This window comes from Felis catus, chromosome A3 (genome assembly GCF_018350175.1).
Source record: "Felis catus isolate Fca126 chromosome A3, F.catus_Fca126_mat1.0, whole genome shotgun sequence".
Classification (NCBI taxonomy): domain Eukaryota; kingdom Metazoa; phylum Chordata; class Mammalia; order Carnivora; family Felidae; genus Felis; species Felis catus.
Window position 1 is genome coordinate 24,936,590 of NC_058370.1, and position 25,161 is coordinate 24,961,750.

Consider the following 25,161-nt stretch of genomic DNA (forward strand, 5'->3'; position numbering starts at 1 on the left):
AGGTGGAATCTAAGTGATCAGCAGGACGCGCGGTGAGCCCAGCGTCCTCCTAAGCCGCCATCTTGCCTCTACTCCGATTTCATTCTTTTTAATGATTGAATTATATTCCATTTGGTATATATATATATATATATCACATTTTTATCCATTCATCTATCAATGGACATGTGGATTGCTTCCATAATTGGGCTATTGTAAATAATGCTGCAATACATATAAGGGTGCATGTATCCCTTTGAATTAGTATTTTTGTATTTTTTTTTTTTTAGTAAATATCCAGTAATGCAATTACTAGATTGTAGGGTAGGTAGTTCCATTTTTAACTTTTTCAGGAACCTCCATACCATCTTCTGCAGTGGCTCTACCAGTTTGTACTCCCACCAACAGTGCATGAGGGTTCCTATTTTTCGACATCCTCTCCAACACTTACTGTTTCTCAATGTTTTTGATGTTAGCCATTCTGACAAGGTGATATCTCATTGTGGTTTTGATTTGCATTTCCCTGATGATGAGTGATATTGAGCATCTCTTCATGTATTTGTTGTCCACCTATATGTCTTCTATGGAGAAATGTCTGGTCATGTCTTCTGCTCATTTTTTAATTGGATTATTTGCTTTTTGGGTGTTGAGTTGTATCATTTCTTTATACATCTATACTAACCCTTCATTGGATGTATCATTTGCAAATATCTTCTCCCATTCAGTAGGTTGTTTTTGTTTTGTTTTGTTTTGTTTTGTTTTGTTTTGTTGATTGTTTCCTTTGCTGTGCAGAAGTTTTTGTTTTGATGTAGCCCCAATATTTTATTTTTGCTTTTGTTTCCCTTGCCTTAAGAGACATATCTAGAAAAATGCTGCTATGGTTGATGCCAGAGAAATTACTGCTTGTGCTTTCTTCTAGGATTTTTATAGTTTCAGGTCTTACATTTAGGTCCTTAATCCATTTTGAGTTTATCTTTGTGTATGGTGCAAGCCAATAGTACATTTTCCTTCTTTTGCATGTAGCCATCCAGTTCTCCCAACACCATTTGTTGAAGAAGCTGTCTTTTTCCCATTGCATATTCCTTCCTCCTCTGTCAAAGATTAATTGACCATGTAAACATGGGTTTATTTCTGGGCTTTCTATTCTATTCCATTGACCTATGTGCCTATTTTTGTGCCAGCACCAGTTGTTTTGATTACTACAGGTTTGTAATATAACTTGAAGTCTGGAATTGTGATATCTTCAGTTTTGTTCTTTTTTTCAAGATTGTTTTGGCTATCTGTTGTCTTCTGTAGTTCCATACACGTTTTAGGATTGTTTGTTCTAGTTCTCTGAAAAGTGCTGTTGGTATTTTGACAGGGATTGCATTAAATGTGTACATTGCTTTAGGTAGTGCAGACATTTTAACAATATTTGTTCTTTCAACCCATGAGCATGGGATATCTTTCCACTTGTTTGTGTTGTTTTCAATATCTTTCATCAGTGTTTTATAGTTTTCAGAGTACAGGTCTTTTACCTCCTTGGTTAAGTCTATTCCTACGTATTTTATTATCTTTGGTGCATTTGTAAATGGGACTGCTTTCTTAATTTTTCTTTCTGTTGCTTCATTATTAGTATATAAAAATGGATTTCTGTATGTTGATTTTGTCTTTTTTGTTTTGTTTTGTTTTTTCTTTATTTTAAAGTTAGCTAACATACAGTGTAGTCTTGGCTTCAGGAGTAGATTCCCGTGATTCATCACTTACATACAACACCCAGTGCTCATCCCAAAAAGGGCTCTCCTCAATGCCCATCACCCATTTTCCCCACACCCATCAACCCTCAGTTTGTTCTCTATATTTAAGAGTCTTTTACGGTTTGCCTTCCTCTCTGTTTTTATCTTGTTTTTTTCTTCCCTTCCCCTTTGGTCATCTGTTAAGTTTCTCAAATTCCACATATGAGTGAAATCATATGATATCTGTCTTTCTCTGACTGCCTATTTCACTTAGAATAATACCCTCCAGTTCCATCCACCTTGGTGCAAATGGCAAGATTTCATTCTTTTTCATTGCCAAGTAGTATTCCATTGTATACATATACCACATATTCTTTATCCATTTATCAGTTGGTGGATATTTGGGCTCTTTCCACAATTTGGCTATTGTTGACAGTGCTGCTATAAACATTGGGGTACCTGTGCCCCTTCGAATCAGCACTCCTGTATCCTTTGGATAAATACCTAGTAATGCAATTTCTGGGTCCTAGAGTAATTCTATTTTTAATTTTTTGAGGCACCTCCACACTGTTTTCCAGACAGTGTGCTGGCTGCACCAGTTTGCATTCACACCAGCAGTGCAAGAGGGTTCCCCTTTCTCCATATCCTTGCCAACATCTGTTGTTTCTTGAATTGTTAATTTTAGCCACTCTGACAGGTGTGGTATCTCAATGTGGTTTTGATTTGTATTTCCCTGATGATGAGTGATGTTGAGCATCTTTTCATTTGTCTGTTTTCCATCCGGATTTCTTTGTAAAAGTGTCTATTCATGTCTTCTGCCCATTTCTTCACTGGATTATTTGTTCTTTGGGGTGTTGAGTTTGGTAAATTCTTTATAGATTTTGGATACTAACTCTTTATCTGATATGTCATTTGCAAATATTTCCTCCCATTCCATAGGTTGCCCTTTAGTTTTTCTGATTGTTTTCTTCATGTGCAGAAGCTTTTTATCTTGATGAGGTTCCTATAGTTCATTTCTGCTTTTGTTTCCCTTGCCTCCGGAGACATGTCAAGTAAGAAGTCGCTGTGGCTGAGGTCAAAGAGGTTGCTGCCTGTTTTCTCCTGTAGGATTTCAATGGTTTCCTGTCTCACATGTAGGTCTTTCATCCATTTTGAATTTTTTTTATGTATGGTGTAAGAAAGTGGTCCAGTTTCATTCTTCTGCATGTTGCTGTCCAGTTCTTCCAGCTCCATTTGCTAAAGACACTGCTTCCCCCCCACCCCCATTGGATTCTCTTTCCTGTTTGTGAAAGATTAGTTGGTCGTATATTTGTGGGTCCATTTCTGGTTTCTCTATTCCATTGGTCTATGTGTCTGTTTTCGTGCCAATACCATACTGTCTTGATGATTACAGCTTTGTAATATAGGTTAAAGTCTGGGATTCTGATGCCTCCAGCTTTGGTTTTCTTTTTCAACATAACTTTGGCTATTCGGAGTCCTTTGTGGTCCCATATAAATTTTAGGATTGTTTGCTCTAGCTCTGTGAAGAATGTTGGTTCTATTTTGATTGGGGTTGAATTGAATGTGTAGATTGCTTTGAGTAGTATCAACATTTTAACAATATTTGTTCTTCCAACCCATGAGATGAAATATTTTTCCATTTCTTTGTGTCTTCTTCAGTTTCTTTCATAAGTTTCTATAGTTTTCAGCATACAGATCTTTTACTTCTTTGGTTAGGTTTATTCCTAGGTATTTTATGGGTTTTGGTGCAATTGTAAATGGGATCAATTCCTTGATATCTCTGTTACTTCATTACTGGTGTATAGAGATGCAACCAATTTCTGTACATTGATTTTTTATCCTGCAACTTTGTTGAATTCATGTATCAGCTCTAGCAGTTTTTTGGTGGAGTCTTTTGGGTTTTCCATGTAGAGTGTCATGTCATCTGTAAAGAGAGAAAGTTTGACTTCTTTGCCAATTTGGATGCCTTTTATTTCGTTTAGTTGTCTGATTGCTGAGGCTAGGACTTTCAACACTATGTTAAACAACAGTGGTGAGAGTGTACATCCCTGTCATGTTCCTGATCTCAGGGGGAAAGCTCTCAGTTTTTCTCCATTGAGGGTGATGTTAGCTGTGGGTCTTTCTTCTTGTTGTTGTTGGTTTTTTTCTTAATGTTTATTTTTTGAGAGAGAGAGAACACATGCAGGGGAGGGCAGAGAGAAAGGGAGAGAGAGACAGAGACAGAGAGACAGAGACAGATGATCCAAAGCAGGCTCTGTGCTGAGAGCAGAGAGCCCGATGCGGGGTTCGAATCTACAAACCATGAGATCATGACCTGAGCCAAAGTTGGACGCTTAACCAACTGAGCCACTGAGGTGCTTTATGCTGTTAAGGTATGTTCCTTCTATCCCAACTTTCTGGAGGGTTTTTATTAATAAAGGATGCTGTATTTTGTCAAATGCTTTTTCTGCATCTATTAACAGGCTTATATGGTTCTTATCCTTTCTTCTATTAATGTGATGTATCATGCTGATTGATTTGTGAATACTGAGCCAGCTCTGCACCCTAGGAATGAATCCCACTTGATCATGGTGGATAATTCTTTTAATATACTGTTGAATTCAATTTGCTAGTATCTTGTTGAGAATTTTTACATCTATGTTCATCAGGGATATTGGCCTGTAATTCTCCTTTTTAGTGGGGTCTTTGTCTGGTTTGGGAATCAAGGTAATGCTGCCTTCATAGAATGAGTCTGGAAACTTCCGTTTCTTCCTTGGAACAGCTTTAGAAAAATAGGTTTTAACTCTGCTTTAAATGTCTGGTAAAATTCCCCTGGGAAGCCATCTGGCCCAGGACTCTTATTTGTTGGGAGATTTTTGATGACCAATTCAATTTCTTTGCTGGTTATGGGTCTGTTCAAATTTTCTATTTCTTCCCGTTTGAGTTTTTGTAGTGCCTAGGAATTTGTCCATTTATTCCAGATTGTCCAGTTTGTTGGCATCTAATTTTTCATAGTATTCTCCAATAATAATTGTATTTCTGTGGTGTTGGTTGTGATCTCTCCTCTTTCATTCATGATTTTATCTATTTGGGTCCTCTTTTCTTTTTGAGAAGTCTGGCTAGGGAGTTATCAATTTTGCTTATTATTTTAAAAAAAACAGCTCTTAGATACACTGATCTGTTCTGCTGGGTTTTTGTTTTTTTTGTTTTTTTTTGGGATTTTATATTGTTCATTTCTGCTCTAATATTTATTATTTCTCTTCTTCCGCTGGCTTTGGGCTTTCTTTGCTGCTGCCTTTCAAGTTCCTTTAGGTGTGAGGTTAGGTTTTGTATTTGGGACGTTTCTTGCTTCTTGAGATAGGCCTGAATTGCAATGTTTTCCTCTTAGAACTGCCTTTGCTGCATCCCAAAGGGCTTGGACTGTGGTGTTTTCATTTTCATTTGCTTCCATATATTTTTTAATTTCTTCTTTAGTTTCTTGGCTGACCCATTCATTCTTTAGTAGGATGTTCTTTAGCCTCCATGTATTTGAGGGCTTTCCAAATTTTTTCTTGTGGTTGATTTCAAGTTTCATAGCATTATGATCTGAAAATATGCAAGGTATGATCTCAATCCTTTTATACTTATTGAGGGCTGTTTTGTGACCCAGTATGTAATGTATTTTGGAGAATGTTTCATATACACTCAAGAAAAATGTGTATTCTGCTGCTTTTGGATGAAAAGTTCTGAATATATCTGTTAAGTCCATCTGGTCCAACATATCATGCAGAGCCATTGTTTCCTTACTTTCTGCCTAGATGATCTGTCCATTGTTGTAAGTGGAGTATTAAAGTCCCCTACAATCATGGTAATGTTATCTATACAATTATTTATGTTTGTAATTAGTTTATTTATATATTTAGGTGTTTTTATGTTGGGTGTATAGACATTTATAATTGTTAGCTCTTCTTGATGGACAGACCCCTTAATTATGATATAATGCCCTTCTTCACCTCTCGTTACAGTCTTTGTTTGAAAACCTAGTTTGTCTAATATAAGTATGGCTACTCCAGCTTTCTTTTAATGTCCAGTAGCATGATAGATGGTTCTCCATCCCCTCACTTTCAATCTGCAGGTGTCCTCAAATCTAAAATGAGTCTCTTGTAGGCAGCATATAGATGAATCCTGGTTTTTTTTTTTTTTTTTTTTTTTTTATCCATTCTGATACCCTGTGTCTTTGATTGGAGCATTTAGCTCATTTACATTCAGAGTGATTATGGAAAGATATTGATTTAGTGTCATTGTGTTATCTGTAGGTTTCATGCTTGTGGTAATGTGTTTGGTCCCTTGTAGTCTTTGTTGCTTTCCACTCAGAGTCTCCCTTAGGATCTCATGCAGGGCTGGTTTAGTGGTCATGAACTCCTTTAGTTTTTGTTTGTCTGGGAAAGCCTTTATCTCTCCTTCTATTTTGAACAACAGCCTTTCTGGATAAAGGATTCTTGGCTGCATATTTTTCATATTCAGCATATTGAATATATCCTGATACTCTCTCCTAGCCTGCCAAGTTTCAGTGGACAGGTCTGCTACCTTTATTGTGTCTACTCTTATAGGTTAAGGCCCGTTTGTCCCTAGCTGCTTTCAGAATTCTCTTTTTATCTTTGTATTTTGCCAGTTTCACTATGATATGTCATGGTGTTGACCTGTTTTTGTTGATTTTGAAGGGAGTTCTCTGTGCCTCTTGGACTTCAATGCCTGTTACCGTCCCCAGATTAGGGAAGTTCTCAGCTATAATTTGTTCAAATAAACCTTCTGCCCCTATCTCTCACTTTCTTCTTCTAGAACTCCTATGATACGGATATTATTTCATTTAATGGAATCACTTAGGTCTCTAATTCTCCCCTCTTGGTCTAATTTCCTTCCCCTCTTTTTTCAGCTTCATCATTTTCCATACTTTTATCTTCTATATCAGCCATTCTCTCCTCTGCTTCTTCCATCCTCGCTGTCACTGTATCTAGTTTATTTTGGGTCTCATTTATAGCATTTTTCAATTCATTGTGACTATTTCTTAGGTCTTTGATCTCTGCAACAATAGATTCTCTGCTGTCTTGTATGCTTTTTTCAAGCCCAATTATTAGTCTTATGACTGTTATTCTAAATTCTCATTCAGATATATTGTTTATATCTGTTTTGAGCAATTCTCTGGCTGTCATTTCTTCCTGGATTTTCTTTTGAGAATTCTTCTGTATTATCACTTTGGCTAAGTTTCTGTCTTTTACGTATTTTAATAGCTTGTTATGTATCCTGCACCTGTGAGTACTACTATGTTAGAAAGGGGTCATACACTGTCCAGGGCCTGGCACTTCAGGGAGTGTTTTTGGAGTGTGTTGAGTGCACTCTGTTGTTGTGTATTTGGCTGCTCCACCCCACTGGTCAGTCCTCTACAAAGCTCCTCCTTGCTCATAGTGGTAGATTTTTTGGATCTCCACCAGGTGTTCTTTGATTTGTTTGTTGAAGTAACCCTGGAAAAAAGGAAAGGGTAGGGAACCTGATTCCATACAAAGAGAAAAATGAAAGGGGCAAACAAAACAAAAACAAAAACAAGCAGAGAATCAAAGGTACTATAAGGCTTAATCCAGAGAGAGAGAAATAAATAAGTAAATAAATAAATAAATAAAATATGTATTTTATATTTTATATAAATTTATATTTAATATAAATATAAATATTTTATGTTTATATTATGTAGATAGAGATATAGATATAAAGAGGAAAAAAAAGAGAGAAACAGACCAACATATAAAACCACAGGAGACTTGTCCATTGGTGCCTAGGACTGGTGGCTGTGCTGGTCTGGAAAAGAGGCCATCTGGTTTGTTCAGTGTCAGTCCCGCTCCCATAGATAAGCTGTTGGCAGGCTCAGAGGGGCAGGGTTTGGTTTAAGTGGGTCCCACCTCCACTGGGGGCCGCTGTACTGGTCACTGAAGCCCCACCGTATTGGTGATGGAGAGGAAAATGGCAACATCCCTATCTTCCCTACTCAGACCCGGTGTCTCAAACCATGCTTTTCAGGCAGCCCTCACAGGCAGTCAGCTTTCCCTGCTCCACAGTTCTCCTGCACCTCCTAGGCAATAGGCTGGGATTCAAAACCAAGTGTGCTAAGCGGCCCAGCACCGCACAGATTCTTTTCTGATGTAGTGCCACTCAGCCTTGCTGACAAAGGGCCTTTGGCTGGCACCTGCAGGGTCGTTTGTCCTTGGGGATGCAATAACCCCTCTTCCCACAGTACTCAAGGAAGGGGACTGTTCTCTCCCAGTGTGACCCCAAGATTCACTACCATGCCCAGGGGCTGGCTCCCCTCTTGCCCCCCTACCGCCAGGTGTGCACCCACAGCCAGCACAAAAGTCACACAATTTGAAAACTCCAATCTTCAGCTCCTGAAGCTGTTTACAAAGTAGAAACTGGCACTCTCTGTATTTTTCGTTCCCCAGTCCATGGTCCAGAGAGGTTTTTCTCTTGTACTAATTCAATGCCACAATCTACAGCCTCTCTATCTCTCCCTTTTGTGTCTCCACAGAAGGGTTTCCCTCCCCTCTGCCTACATTGTTTTATCTCCCCCAATTTGCATACATGCACCTCTGTCCCACCAAGCTGTCTCCCTCCACCTGTGGAGATCTTTCTGTCACTCTGCAGAATGATTTCCCGGGTATTCCAAGTGTTCTGACTTCAATACAGCTGTATTTGAGGGACAAGGGAAATCCCAGTCCCCCTACTTGTCACCATCCTAACTCCCCTCCGTATGTTGGTTTTGTATCCTGCAACCTTACTGAATTCATTTATCAGTTGTAGTTTTTTGGTGGGGTCTTTAGGGTTTTCTATATATAGTATCATGTCGTCTGCAAAGAGTAAAAGTTTTACTTCTTTCTTACCAATAGATGCCTTTTATTCCTTCTTGTCTGATTGCTGTGGTTGGGATTTCCAGTACTATGTTAAATAATAGTGGTGAGAGTGGACATCCTTGTCTTGTTCCTGACCTTAGGGGAAACGCTCTCAGCTTTTCACCACTGAGAATGATGGTAGCTGTGGGTTTTCATGTAAAGCCCTTATTTTGTTGAGGTATGTTCCCTCTAAACCTATTTTGTTAAGGCTTTTAATCATAAATGGATGTTGTACTTTGTCAAATGCTTTTTCTGCATCTATTGAAATGATCATATGATTTTTATCCCTTTTTTTATTGATGTGATGTATCACATTGGTTGACTTGCAAATATTGAACACCTTTGCATCCCAAGGATAAATCCCACTTGATCATGGTGAATGATTTTTAAAAAAAATTTTTTTAATGTTTATTTATTTTTTGAGAGACACAGAGACAGAATGCGAGTGGGTTAGGGGCAGAGAGAGAGAGGGAGACACAGAATCTGAAGCAGGCTCCAGGCTCTGAGCTGTCAGCACAGAACCCGATGTGGGGCTCAAACTCACGAGCTGTGAGATCATAACCTGAGCCGAAGTTGGATACTCAACCAACTGAGCCACCCAGGTACCCCAATGGTTTTTTAATATATTGTTGGATTTGGTTTGCTAATATTTTGTTAAAGATTTTTAGATCTATGTTCATCAGAGATATTGGCCTGTAGTTCTCTTTTTTGTAGCATCTTTATCTGATTTGGGGATCAGTGTAATTTTGGCTTCATAGAACAAATTAGGAAGCTTTCCTTCCTCTTCTATTTTTTGGAATAGTTTGAGAAGAATAGCTACTAACTCTTCTTTAAATGTTTGGTAGAATTCACCTGTCAAGCCTCTAGCCTTGGACTTTTGCTTGCTGGGAGTTTTTTGATTACTGAATAAATTTCATTGCTGGCAATCAGACTGTTCAAATTTTCTATTTCTTCCTGATTCAGTTTTGGGAGGTTATATGTTTCTAGAAATTTATTCATGTCTTCTAGGTTGTCCAGTTTGCTGGCATATAATATTTCATAGTATTCTCTTATAATCTTTTGTATTTCTGTGGTATCAGTTGTTATTTCTCCTCTTTCATTTCTGATTTTATTTTTTTGAGTCCTCTTTTTTAAAAGTCTGGCTACAGGTTTATTGATTTTGTTGATCTTTTCTAACAACCAACTCCTGGTTTCATTGATCTGTTCTTTTTTTGTTTGTTTCTATTTTGCTTATTTCTGCTCTAATCTTCATTATTTCCTTCCTTCTATTAGTTTTGGGTTTTGTTTTTTGTTCTTTTTTCTAGTTCTGTTAGATTTAAGGTTAAATTGTCTATTTGGGATTTTTCTTGCTTCTTGAGGTATGCCTGTATTGCTATAAACTTCCCTCTTAGAACAGCATTTGCTGCATCCCCCAAATTTTGAACCATTGTGTTTTCATTTTCATGAAACATTTTCATTTGTCTCCATGTATTATTTTATTTCATCTTTGATTTCTTGGTTGACTCATCATTGTTTAGAAGCATGTAATTTAACCTCCATGTGTTCATGTGCTTTCCAGTTTTTTCTTGTGGTTAATTCTAGTTCCATAGAATTGTGGTCAGAAAAGATGTATGGTATAACTTCCATATTTTTGAATCTGATCAGAGTCGATTTGTGGCCTAATATGTGATCTATTCTGGAGAATGTTTCACATGCACTAGAAAACAATGTGTATTTAGCTGTTTTAGGATGGAATGTTCTGAATATATCTGTTAGGTCCATCTGGTCCAATGTGTCATTCAAAGCCACTATTTCCTTGTTGATCTCCTGTTTGGATGATCTGTCCATTGATGTAAGTGGGGTGTTAAATTCCCCTACTATTATTGTATTACTATTGATTAGTTCCTTTATGTTTGGTGTTAACTGATTTATATATTTGGAAGCCCACATGTTAGTGCACAAATATTTGCAATTGTTATATCTTCTTATTGCATTGTACCAGTTATGATTATATAGTGTCCTTCTTTGTCTCTTGTTACAGACTTGGTTTTAAAGTCTATTCTTACTATATAAGTATTGCTACTCTGGCTTTCTTTTCACTCCCATTTGCATGACAATGTCTCTCCATCCCTTCACTTTCAATCGGCCGTTGTCTTTAGGTCTGAAATTAGTCTCTTGTAGGCAGCATATAGTCTTATTTTCTTATCCATTCCATCGCTCTATGTCTTTTGACTGGAGCATTTAATTCATTTACATTCAAAGTAATTCTTGATATGTGTGTATTTATTGGCATTTTTTAAACTTGTTTTATGGTTGTTTTTGTAGTTCCTCTCTGTTCCTTTCTTCTGTTGCTCTCTTCTCTCATGATTAGTTGGCTTTATTTAGGGAAATACTTGGATTCCTTATTCTTTATTTTTTTACATACCTATTACTGTTTTTTGATTTGTGGTTATTATATGGTTTATATATAACATCTTCTGCATATAGCAGTCTATATTAAGCTGATAGTCACTTAATTTTGAACTCATTCTTTACTCCTCTCTCTCCATGTTTCAGATATTTGATATCATAGTTTACATCCTTTTATTTTGTGCTTCTCTTGACTGATTCTTACAGGTATACTTTTTTTTTTTTTGACTGATTCTTACAGATATACTTTTTTTTCCTTTTATGCTTCTTATTTTCCTTACTCTTCCTTATGGTTTTTGTTTTCCATTTACAAAATCCCTCATATCATTCTTGTAGGGCTGGTTTAGTGGTCATGAATTCTTCTAACTTTTGTTTGTATGGAAAATTCTTTATCTCTCCTTCCATTCTGAATGATAGGCTTACTAGATACAGTATTATTGGTTGCAAATTTTCCCTTTACAGCACTTTGAATACATTGTGCCATTCTCTTCTGGACTGCAAAGTTTCTGCTAAAAAATCAGCAGATAGCCTTATGGGGTTTCGTTTGTATATAGTTGTCTCCTTTTCTCTTGCAACCTTTAAAATTCTTTTTTTATCACTATTTTTTGCTATTTTAATTACTATGTGTCTTGGTGTGGACCTTTTTGGGTTGAATTTGGTGGAGGATTTTTATGCCTCTTGAATCTGGATCTCCATTTCCCTCCTCAGATTCAGGACATTTTCAGTTATTATTTCTTGAAATACATTTGCTGCCCCAATTTCTCTTCTCCTGGGATCCCTATAATGCAAATGTCATTATGCTTGATAGAGTCACTGAAATCTCTAAGTCTATTCTCATTATGCAGTATTTGTTTGTCTCTCACCTGTTCAGTTTGACTGATTTATATTATTCTATCCTTCAGGTCACTTATATATTCCTCTGCTTCCTGTAACCTACTAGTTACCCCATCTAGTGTACTTTTAATTTCATTTATTGAGTTCTTCATCTCTGATATGTTATTTTTTTCTATCTCTTTGTCAAGGGTCTCACTTATGTCCTCCACTCTTTTCTGAAGTCTAGTGAGTATCTTTATGATCATCACTTTAAGTTCTTTATCAGGCATATTATATACTTCTATTTTGCTTAGATTTCCTGTTGTGATTTTGTCCTGTACTTTTTGTCTTCTGTCTCCTCATTTTGTCTACCTCTCTGTGTCTGTTTCTATGTATTAGGCAAGTCAGCCATATCATTTGCTCTTGAAAGTAGTGGCTTTATGTGGAAGAGGTCCTGTAGTATCCTACAGTGCAGTGTCTCCTGTTCACCAGAACCTCACACTTCAGGGGAATCTCCTATGTGTGTTGCTTGCATCCTGCTGTTGTGTCTGAGTTGCTTTTTCTTTCAGTTCAGATGTCTGTACTGACTCTCTGCCTGTTGTGGCCTGTGCTTGCTCTCTGTGGTGTAAGAACCCAGGAATCCATCTCTGAGGCACTTTAGGGCTCTGGGGTAGTGTGGGGGTGTTAGCAAAATTTGCGCTGAGCCAACAGTTCTAGGCCAGAGCTCCTGAAGCACAGTGGCTATGGTGGCCAGGGGCACATGACATCTATGTGTGTGTGGGTGGACAGGGTTCATTCATATTAAAATTTGCACTTAGCCCAGGGCAGTGGCCAGCAGTCTTGGAGTGGGGCAAGTTCTCAGAACACTGGGTCAGGCACACTGTTATCAGGTATTCTATTCTATTCTATTCTATTCTATTCTATTCTATTCTATTCTATTCTATTCTATGAGAGAGAAAGAGAGAGAGCAGGTAAGAGGAGCAGAGGGAGAAAGACAGAATCCCAAGCAAGCTCCACACAGTGTGGAGCCCAATGCGGGGCTCCATGCCACAACCATGAGATCATGAACTCAGCTGAAATCCTCAGACAATCAACCGAGCCACCCAGACACCCCTAGCCAATCATCTTTTATGAACATCTAGGTTGTTTCCACTTTTTCAGAATTATAAATGACAATGTGTAAACTTCCATATTTATGTATTATTGTGGACTTATCTGATTACTTGATTGAAATAAAGAAGTAGAATTGATGGGTCAAAATGTATACCATTTAAAATTTGATAAGTTATTGCCAAATTGCCTTCTACAAAAGTTGAATCAGTTTACCTTCCCATTAACACTTGAGCTGTGCAGCGTTGGTGGTATAGTGGTGAGCATAGCTGCCTTCCATTAACACTTGAATCAGATTAAGGCAACAAATTGGTCCTAGATTGAGGTATTTCACAAGAGCAAATAATAAATCTCTCCAGAGAGGATAATCTCAACTTAGATCACACAAATTCACACATATAAGTAAAGCCCTGACAAAGACGGGCTCTTAAAAATTACAAAATGCACAATGAAATATTCCACAATAAGCAAGAGTCAGCCTGAGCTCATCAACAGACACCATAAAGAGAGTGAAAAGGCAAGCCACAGATGGGAAAAAAATAATTACAAAACATATATCTGTTAAAGGACTTGTATCCAGAATAAATGGTAAAATAAAAAACAAACGGAGACCAGTGCTCACTTTGGCAGCACATATACTAAAATTGGAACAATACAGAGATTAGCATGGCCCCTGCACAAGGATGACACGCAAATTCATGAAGTGTTCCATGTTTTCTTAAAGACTTTTAATGAAAATAGCAAATGGTCAAAAAATAATGATCATTTGAAACATCCTATTTTGAGGGTAACTTGGTTTTATGGATGCTGAAATATTAGATGAAATACAGCAATTAAATCTTTTTTTTAATTAAAAAAACCAAAAAACAAAAAACAAAACAAAACAAAATAAAAACAAAGGGAGATCAGCCTTTAAAAATTCCCTGAGAAGACAAAATCAGTTTAGTCATATATAAAGCTTAATTTAGCTTATTTTATAAGATTAACTTGACCTGGGTCATTTCTTGCTTATGCCTCGGAAAATCATAAGCAAAACTTTAACTGTTTCCCAAGTTTGATATGAGGTAATTACTAACCAATTCTCTACTATTTAAAAAAATTCTAGGGGCGCCTGGGTGGCGCAGTCGGTTAAGCGTCCGACTTCAGCCAGGTCACGATCTCGCGGTCCGTCCGTGAGTTCGAGCCCCGCGTCGGGCTCTGGGCTGATGGCTCAGAGCCTGGATCCTGTTTCCGATTCTGTGTCTCCCTCTCTCTCTGCCCTTCCCCCGTTCATGCTCTGTCTCTCTCTGTCCCAAAAATAAATAAACGTTGAAAAAATATATATATAAAAAAATTCTAGTATTGTAACCAGTTACTGTGAAGAATAAATAGTCACTGCTTTCTCATTACATAAGCTACTTTATATACCCCTGAGACTCATTCCATGCTTTGGTTTCAGTGCTCCCAGTTTGCAAACTGTCTTTTTAGTGTGTGCATGATAAATTTTTACTATTTACTGCTTTGGTGATTCATTGGTTTTACTGAACTTTTGATAGTATAAAGAATTCTTACTAATCTATAAAGACAAGAGACAACAACCTAATTTAAAAACTGAGCAAAAAAAGTCTGAAAATGTCACAAAAGATATCCAAATGGCCAACATATATATATATATGAAAAGATGCTCAACATTATTACTCATCTAGGTAATGTAAATAAGAACTAAAACGAGATACCACTACATGTTTGCCAGATTGGCTACAATTAAAAGGCTGATAATACCAATTGTTGATGAATACATGGAATCACTGAAATGCTTGTACATTATGAATGGGAGTCCAAAATTATACAGCCAGTTTAGAAAACTGATTGGAGTTTCTTTTCTTCTCTTTTCTTTTTAATTTTAGAGAAAGAGAGAGAGTGGGGGCAGGGAGAGGGCAGAGAGAGAGAGAGAGAGAGAGAGAGAGAGAGAGAGAGAGAGAATCTCAAGCAGGCTCCATGCATGGAGCTCCAGCATGGAGCCTGATGTGGGACTTGATCCCACAAACCTGGGACCATGACCTGAGCCGAAATCAAGAGTCAGACACTCAACCAACTGAGCCACCCAGGTACTTCCTGATTGGAGTTTCTAATGAAATTAAACATTTTTTCAAAATTGATGTAGGAAATAAAAACCTTAGATGTAGGAAGCATAAAGGATACTAAGCATATTAATAAACCTAAATCCATACCTAGATACATTACAGTGAAATTATCAAAACCTAAGGGAATATGTTAACACAACCAGAGAAGGTCTAGAAACAATGACCTACCCAGTAGTAATTAGAATCTCTAATGCCCAGGGGAGCCTGGGTGGCTCAGTCAGTTGAGTGTTGGACCCTTGATTTCAGCTTAGGTCATGATCTCATGGTTTGTGGGTTAAAGCTGTGCATTGGTTTCCACACTGACAGTATAGAGCCTGCTTGGTATTCTCTCTCTCTCCCTCTCTCTCTCCCTCTCTCTCCTTCTCTCTCAAAATAAAATAAAATAAAATATAAAATATATAAAATAAAATATAAAAAATAAAATAAAATATGATTGGCTAAGAGTTTGAGTTTTTTTGTTTGTTCATTTGTTTTGTTTTTAAATTCCACATATAAGTGAAATCACATGTTAGTTGTCTAGTTAGTTGACTTATTTCACTTAGCATAATACCCTCTGCATCCACCCAAATTATCACAAATGGCAAATCTCACTCATTTTACAGCTGAGTAATATTCCATTATGTATACATACCACATCTTCCTTATCCATTCATTTATCACTGGACACTTAGGTTGCTTCCATATCTTGACTATTGTAAATAATGCTGCAATAAACATGTGGGGTGCACACATCTTTTTGAATTAGCATTTTTGGTTTATTTGGGTAAATATCCAATAGTGTAATTACTGAATCACGTGGTATTTCTATTTTTAATTTTTTGAGGAATTTCCATACTGTTTTCCATTGTGATTACACCAATTCACATTCCCACCAACAATGCACAAAGGCTCCCTTTTCTCCACATCCTTGCCAACATTTGTTATTTCTTGTATTTTTGATATTAGCTTTCTGACTAGGGTGAGGTGATATCTCACGGTGGTTTTGATATGTACTTTCCTGATGATTAGTGATGTTGAGCATCTTTTCATCTGTCTGTTGGCTATCAGTATGTCTTCTTTGGAAAAATGTCTAGTCAGGTCCTCTGCCATTTTTAAATCAGGTTGTTTGGAGCTTTTTGGTGTTGAGAACAAACTGGTGGTTAGCCAGAGGGGATGTAGATGGGATGATGGGAAAAATAGGTGAATGGGATTAAGAGGTACAAACATCTAGTTATAAAATAAGTAAGCACAGAGATGAAAAGTACATCATAGGGAATATAGTCGATAGCACTGTAATAATTTTTTATAGTGACTACACTTCTCCTGGTGAGCATGAGTAATATGTAGAATTGTTGAATCAATATGTTGTACACCTGAAATGAATATAACACTGTATGTTAATTACACTTCAATTTTAAAAATCTCAGAATTGAACTGAAAGTTGTAGTGAATGCTAAATTAAGTTAAAATGAGGGCAAGTGAAATGAAATATAAAATATGATTTAAAATTATCCTTGCAAACTAAATATGTACTTTTAATTAAATGTTTTCTGTTAAGATTTAAAAAAAAAGATTGGTTAAATAAATTACAATATATCTACACAATGATATACAGAATGGCCACAGAATCCAGAAACACAGATTTATTAAAAATCAAACATTTATCCCCTTCTTGTGCACCCACTTCTTCTGGTGTACAACAAAGGGACAGGCTTATTTGGTGAAACCAGTGCCACAATCAACTGAGGCAATGCACTTCAGATGCATATGCAGGGATTGAGGGAAATACTGCATTTATGCATCATGTTCATTGCAATTTGCACAGCTCATTGAACTCTACATTGCTAATGAAGGACAACACACCAAACATATCATATTGATTTGATATTATAATACCATATCAATAAATCAATTGTTATGGGTATTTGCCTATTTTTCCAGAGTTGTATAGTTCCTCCTTATAATAAGAAGAAAGATTTATTAGTACTGGCAAAAAAAGACCACAATTTATTAATGGAAAAAATTATAGAATAGAATGCATCATATAATGCCAGCTTTGTAAAAACATGTGTGTGTGTATTTGTATATGCATAGTAAAAATTCTGGAGGGCTTTCATATTTTATTTCCATATTGTTTCATTTTATGAGCCTTTATTTCCTTTATAATCAGAAAACCAATATAAATTTCCATTATGAAAAACTTGAACAAACAATAGTCGAAGCCGTGCTTGGGGTTAAAAGACAGTTGTCAATGTCTATAAACTGACGAATGCCTTCCTCGTTCCAAGCCGTCTCTGTGTGAATGCTGGGACTGAGGCAGAAGGGAAAGAGGTGTTTAGTGAAAAATCCAGAAAGTGAGGATGAAGGACTCCAGGTATTGAGAAAGGGAAAGAGAGGGGGTACCTCTATTTGTAAAATTGAGTAGTAGAGTCAGGATATAAAGAGCTTAGATCTACCTGGAGGGAAGGAAAGTTTACCAGGGTACTTGATCCTGTTTTTTCCACATTTCTCTCTGACCTCTAATTGTTCATAATCCCAAAAAAGGGTGGAGGAGATGCTGGTGGCATGAATTCTTTATCCTCCTTTCACTTTTTGATCAAGACTCATGGGGCGCCTGGGTGGTTCAGTCGGTTAAGCGGCCGACTTCAGCTCAGGTCACGATCTTGTGCTCTAAGAGTTCAAGCCCCATGTGAGGCTCTGTGCTGACAGCTCAGAGCCTGGAGTCTGCTTCTGCTTCAGATTCTATGTCTCTCCCTCTCTCTGCTCCTCCCATGCTCATGCTCTGTCTCTGTCTCTCAATAACAAATAAAAAAATTAAAAAAAAATTTTTTTTAATTTAGATCCAGACTCAGGACCAAATAAGTATTAATTAGTGAGAGGAATAAGAGAGCAGGGTACTTCTGCAGGACCTATCCAGCGATCATCTTAACTATGGCTGTATAGTTTTCAAGGTTCTCATCCTAGAATCAGGTCTGTAGGAACATTTTCAACCCATCTCACTGGGAATACATGAGGTTTACTATCCTTAGGTTACTCTTTTTTTTTTTTTAATTAATGTTTATTATTTATTTTTGAGAGAGAGAGACAGAGTGTGAGAGGGGGAAGAGGCAGAGAGAGAGGGAGACACAAAATCTGCAGCAGGTTCCAGGCTGAGCTGTCAGCACAGAGCCTGATATGGGGCTTGAACCCACAAACCATGAGCTCATAATCTAAGCCAAAGTCAGCCACTTAATCGACTGAGCCACCCAGGCGACCCCCTAGATTACTCCTTGCACAACAGTTAGGTTTTATTACTGTAATTCTTACCAGATGCCATTTGCAGTTTGAGAGCTTGGGGTTTTGTTTTTTGTTCGTTTGTTTTTTAAATAATTGCCTATCTTTCTAACTTCTCTCTATATCTTCCTGAGCAACTTCTCCAGTGTTTCTGGTCCTCTTCTTGTCAGCCACAAATGTAGTCAATATGAGGTCCACTATTTATATAAAGATATAATTTCTATAACAACATGATTAATTATTTCTATATATCTCCATATCTCATATAAAGAGATTTAAGATTATCGATACATTCAGTTAATACAGAAGACTGCAATCACATTATAGATCCAATTATGTATTGAAAGGGTATGTTATAGGCCCATACTGAAGTTAGCTTCCTTCCAAAGAGAGAAATAAATATGTATTGCCAACTTTAAAAGGAAACATGCAATCTTGATATAACCAAAGATTTCTGAAGACACGGAAACATTAATAAAAGAAAAAATTGATAACTTGGACTTTATAAAAAGATAAGACTTTCTGCTTTTCAAAACATACTCTTAAGAAAGTGAAAAGGCAAGCCAGAGGCGGGAAGAAAATATCTGCAACATATATATCGCACAAAGGACTTATATCTGGAACACATTACAAAAACTCTTACACCTCAAGAAGATGGGCAAAAAAACTGAACAGATATTTTACAACATAAGATACATGAATGGCTAAAAGAACATAAGAAAAGATACTCAACTCTACTAGTCAACAGGAAATTGTAAATTAAAACCACCATGAGATATCATTTCACGCTCACTAGAATATGTAAAACTAAAACAATGCAATACCATACAAATGGCCAGAATGCCAGTAAGTCAATCTGGGCAATAATAACACTGTAAGAAAACCATTGGTATGAAAGATGAGGAAAAGGTAATGGTCTAGTCCTGGAGACTAGGTTTGAATGATAAGAGTAAACTGGTTGGTCTGGGACTACAGAGGGATCAAAAGCAGGGAAAACAATGGAATTTGACAACCCTAAAACTCAAGGAATTAGAAGGGGGTAGGGAATAGGAAGAGGGTATCAGATCCCAGACTTAAAATACCCCTTTATTTGCTGATTATAGACCTGACCTGCACAATAGAATAGGGAAAAGAGAGTAAATATGCAGAGGTTATATGATTTATTCCTTGTTTCAGATATTTGTCTAATGAACGGGTAGAGGATTGGATTTAAATATTTTAGCTATTGTGGTAAGTATCATTGTTCACCAAATATTCCAGTTTCTCTTCCTACTATATATATCCCTCTTTGCAGGATTATACATTCTGCCCCATTGAATTCAGGTGGCCACATGTATTAGTTATCTATTGCTGTGTGACAAATTACTCCAAAACTTAGCAATTAAAAACAATAAATATTTAATATCTATTTCACAGTTTCGGTGAGTCAAGAATTTGGGAGTGGGAGTAGCTTAGCTAGGTATTTCTGGCTTAGGGTCTCTCATGCGGTTATAGTCAAGATGTTTTCTAGGGCTGCAGACATTTGAAAACTTGACTGGAGTAGGAAGATCCTCTTCCAAGAGGGCTCATTTATATGGATGTTGGCTGATCCTCAGTGACTACTGGTGAAGGGCCTAAGGTCCTCACCATATGGGTCTAATCATTGGGTTATTTTAGTGTCCTCGTGACATGGGCAGTTGGCTTCCGCAAGACTGAGTAAACTAAAAGAGAGATCAAGGAAGAAGTTGCAATGCCTTTTATGACCCTGTCTTGGAAGTCACACATCATCACTTCTGCCATCATGTATTTGTTAGAACCAAGTGACTAAGTCCAACACTCAAAGGGAGAGAAATTAGGCTCTACTTTCTGAAGGAAGGAATTTCAAAAAATTTGTGGACATACTTTGAAAACCACCACACCTGCTGATTTTGCCTTTGCTGAATATACCAGGTCACTTTTTCTACTACTCTGTCTTTATATATTAAGCAAGAGCTGAAACACAAGAGAGAACACAATGCTCAGTATTCCCACTGACCCAACACAATTATGACCCTGAGAGTTGGTTTCACTTCTTGCATTCTCTGAATTTCTATTTTTACAAAAGCATTAGATCATAGATTTATTTATTGATGTTAGATAAGATACAGCCATATGAAGATGATATAAATCGAAATACATATGTTCAATCATAGAGTGGTCTTTTAGGTCCATAAAATTAGGATTTATCTAGTAACATCCCAGGCACAGCACAAAGTACTATACATAAACCATATTATACGAACTTCAAATGTCTCTAATAGATATACATATGCATATTAATATGGCTGGTCTGATTCATTTTTGGTTACTATTTGCATAGAATGAGTCTTTTCATCTTTTCACTATATTCAGGTCTAACATGGGTCTCTCATGGAAAGAATATAGATGAATCATTTTTAAAATCAATTCTACCAGTCTCCACCTTCTTATTGGAGTATTTAGTTCAGGTACACTTAAATAGTTACTGACCAATCCCTATCAAATAACTCCAGCATTCTTCACAGAGCTAGAACAAACAATCCTAAAATTTGTATGGAACCACAAAAGACCCCAAATATCCAAAGCAACCCTGAAAAAGAGAACCAAAGCTGGAGGTATCATAATTCTGGACTTCAAGCTGTATTACAAAGCTGTAATCATCAAGACAGTATGGCACTGGCACAAGAACAGACACATAGATCAACGGAACAGAATAGAGAACCAAAAAACGGACCCACAAACATATGGCCAAATAATCTTTGGCAAAGCAAGAAAGAATATTCAATGGAAAAAAGTCTCTTCAGCAAATGGTATTGGGAAAACTGGACAGTGACATGCAGAAGAATCAACCTGGACCACTTTCTTACACCATACACAAAAATAAACTCAAAACAGATGAAAGACTTAAACGTAAAACAAGAAGCCATCAAAATCCTAGAGGAGAAAACAGGCAACAACCTCTTTGACCTCAGCTGCAGCAGCTTCTTGACATGTCTTCAGAGGCAAGGGAAACAAAAGCAAAAATGAACTATTGGGACCTCTAAGATAAAAAGCTTCAGGGCACCTGGGTGCCTCAGTCAGGCTCATGGGTTTGAGCCCCGCATTGCGCTCTGCTGTAGTGGTGCAGAGCCTCCTTGATATTCTCTGTCTCTCTCTCCCTCTACCCCTCCCTCACTCACACTGTCTCTGTCTCTCTAAAAATAAATAAATAAACTTAAAAAAAAAAAAAAGATAAGCTTCTGCACAGAGAAGGAAACAATTAGCAAAACTAAAAGGCAACCTACAGAATGGGAGAAGATATTTGCAAATGACATATCAGATAAAGGGTTAGTATCCAAAATCTATAAGGAACTTATTAAACTCAACACCCAAAAAACAAATAATCCAGTGAAGAAATGGGCAGAATACAGGAATAAACACTGTTCCAAACAAGACATCCAGATGGCTAACAGACACATGAAAAAATGCTCAACATCAAATGTATCATCAGGGAAATACAAATCAAAACCACAATGAGATACCACCTCACACCTGTAAGAATGGCTAAAATTAACAGGCAACAACAGATGTAGGCGAGGAGGCGGAGAAAGAGGAACCCTTTTGCAGTGCTGGTGGGAATGCAAACTGGTACAGCTACTCTGGAAAACTGCACGGAGGTTCCTCAAAAAATTAAAGATAGAACTACCCTATGACCCAGCCATTGCACTACTAGGTATTTATTCAAAGGATACAGGAGTGCTGATTCGAAAGGGCACATGCGGGGCGCCTGGGTGGCGCAGTCGGTTAAGCGTCCGACTTCAGCCAGGTCACGATCTCGCGGTCCGTGAGTTCGAGCCCCGCGTCGGGCTCTGGGCTGATGGCTCAGAGCCTGGAGCCTGTTTCCGATTCTGTGTCTCCCTCTCTCTGCCCCTCCCCCGTTCATGCTCTGTCTCTCTCTGTCCCAAAAATAAATAAACGTTGAAAAAAAAAATTAAAAAAAAAGAAAGGGCACATGCACCCCAATGTTTATAGCAGAGCTATCGACAATAGTCAACATATGGAAAAAGCCCAAATGTCCATCGACTGATGAATGGATAAAGAAAATGTGGTATATATTTACAATGGAGTATTACTCGACAATCAAAAAGAATGAAATGTTACCATTTTCTTTTTTTTAATTTTTTTTACATTTATTTATTTTTGAGAAACAGAGTGAGACAAAGCATGAGCGGGGGAGGGGCAGAGAGAGAGGGAGACACAGAATCTGAAACAGGCTCCAGGCTCTGAGCAAGCGGCAGCATAGAGCCTGATGCGGGGCTCGAACCCACAAACTATGAGATCATGACCTGAGCCAAAGTCGGATGCTCAACCAACTAAGCCACCCAGGTGCCCCTGTAATGTTACCATTTTCAACAACATGGATGGAAATAGAATGTATTCTAAATGAAATAAGCCAGTCAGAGAAAGACAAATATCACATGACTTCAATTTAAAACAGATGAACATAAGGGAAGAGAAGCAAAAATAATATAAAAACAGAGAGAGAGACAAACCATGAGACTCTTAAATACAGAGAACAAACTGAGGGTTGCTAGAGGGGGTTCGGGTGGGGGAAAGGGCTACATGGGCGAGGGGCATTAAGGAGGACCCTTGTTGGAATGAGCACTGGTGTTATATGTAAGTGATGAATCACTAAATAAATAAATAATCACTGATAACTTGTGAGGATAGCATACCACATACAGTTGTCAAATCACTATGTTGTATACCTGAAAATAATGTAACATTGTGTGTCAACTATACTTCAATTTTAAAAAGAAATAAAAAATAATAATTACTGATTAAAAAAAAGAAAACCACCATACCATATAATTTGCTCTAATAAAATTGGTGGCATGTATGAGGTCTAGGTAGAAGCTTTAAGGGCCTGTGAGTGGTTTGCCTGCCTCTTTTTCTTCTTCCATAAGACAGGCAATATCTCAGATAGAAAGCCTGGGTCCTAGAGTAAAGATGATGTATGGGTACCTGGGTGGCTCTAGTAGGTTGAGCATCTGACTTCAGCTCAGTTTGGAATTTCACGATTCGTGGGTTCAAGCCCCATATCAGGCTTTGTGCTTTTGCCAAGTCTGCTTCAAATTCTCTCTGCCCTTCCCCCACCCCAACTTGCATGCTCTCTCTTGCTCTCTCTCTCTCAAAAAAAAAATGAACGTTAAAAAAAAATTTTTTTAAAGATGATGTAGAACAAAGCTACAGTCAGTTCACAATACTATGAGTGAGAAGTAAACCATTGCTGCTATAAATCATTGTTGTTTGTCATTACAGCCTAACCTAGCCTATCATGATTATTTACAATAATGGTAGGTATTATTATGCTCAATGTACAGAAGCATAGAGCTATCAGGGTGGCCTTTTCCCCACGTTCCACTTCATGTCTCCAAATCTTTAATCTATACAGAAATAGTTTCTTTGGAGCGCAAAATAAACAAACAAAACCTAGCAGATTCAGACAGTTCCAAGATTAGAAGAGATATAGATCATTTAATTAAAGTATCTTTTAAGAATCCTGAGTTCAGCATCCTTCCTAATTGTACAGCTTCTGATCAAAACACCACCAGTAATAAGAACTTATTACCTATTAGTGCAGTCTATTCTATCTTTGTACTATTAAGATTACAGAAAAATTCTTCCTTATATTCAGCTAATCCCGATTCCCTGCAAGTTTTACCCACTGGTCCTGGTCTTGGAGCCTCACAGACTAAATCTAAATCCTTTTTTATTTGATTGGCTTTCAGATAGTTTGAGACAATTCTACATTATCTTGGATCTCTCTTTATCACCCTTATCCCTTCAAATTCACAAAATATCTGTCCTGTTTTTATTGCTGTAGGGTTCTAATAATGGTTTTTTGTGCATTTCCTCCTAGGTAGCATTTGTGCATTTTAACACCTTGATCCCAGATAGTCAAACTAATAATGAGAATTTTAGAATACAAGAGAGGTCAGTGAGGAAGATAGTACATGCCACCGTGGAAGAAACAAAATTGTTATAGCCTGGTATTCCCAATCATTCTTGGGGAGCAAGCAAGAAAAGTTCACAAACCTCTTCCTAAGTTTCATATAGTGCACTTTAATGAAATGAAATCTCTTTTTATTCAATAAAACAATGTAAATGTTTTATTTTAACTGGCCAATAAGGAAACATTAAAGGCAAAACTTTTTTTTTTCCTTAGCGTGTAACACTCAGAAACAGGATCAACTCTTTCTCCAAAACAAATGTGTTAATTTAAATCTGTCTGCAAAGAAACAAAAGGGAAGAGAAAGCTGTATTCTGTTCACTGGAACCCTTAAAAATGATTATGTTTAGAACAATACTTTTGGCCTTATTTAGGGCTATACCAAGGAACAAAGCGAGGATAAACAGCATAAAAACGAAGTCAATGTGGTAGTATGAAAAGAAGAAATGAGTGGGAGACTGGAGAGAGGGAATCTAGTTTCTGCTTTGCCACTACCTGGACATGTGACATGCACAAACTGCTTCACTTCTCTGGACCTCAGTTTCCTTATCTGTAAAATGTTGTAAATGGAATAGATGGCTTAGAAAGTCTTTCAGCTTTTTTCATGATAAATCTAATTAAAAAAATTTTTTTAATGTTTATTTATTATTCAGAGACAGAGAGACACAGAGCGTGAGCAGGGGAGGGTCAGAGAGGGGGGGAGACACAGAATCTGCAGCAGGCTCCAGGCTCTGAGCTGTCAGCACAGAGCCCGATGCGGGGCTCAAACTCACAAACTGCGAGATCATGACCTGAGCCGAAGTCAGTCGCCCAACCAACTGAGCCACCCAGGTGCCCCAAGTTTAATTTTTTAAAAAGTTTTAGGTATTTAAAGCGCACCTGGGTGGCTCAGTTGGTTA

At 37.4% G+C, this 25,161-nt stretch overlaps 1 protein-coding gene and 1 non-coding gene across 3 annotated transcripts in view; one reads left to right on the forward strand and one right to left on the reverse strand.

The window, feature by feature from the left end:
* Positions 1-25,161, reverse strand: part of ASIP (agouti signaling protein) — a 163,434-nt gene that overhangs the window by 109,879 nt on the left and 28,394 nt on the right. The gene's annotated exons all lie outside the window — the stretch shown is intronic.
* On the forward strand, positions 13,513-13,616 carry LOC111560009. The gene has a single exon (XR_002741453.1). It is a non-coding gene; the product is annotated as a U6 spliceosomal RNA (small nuclear RNA).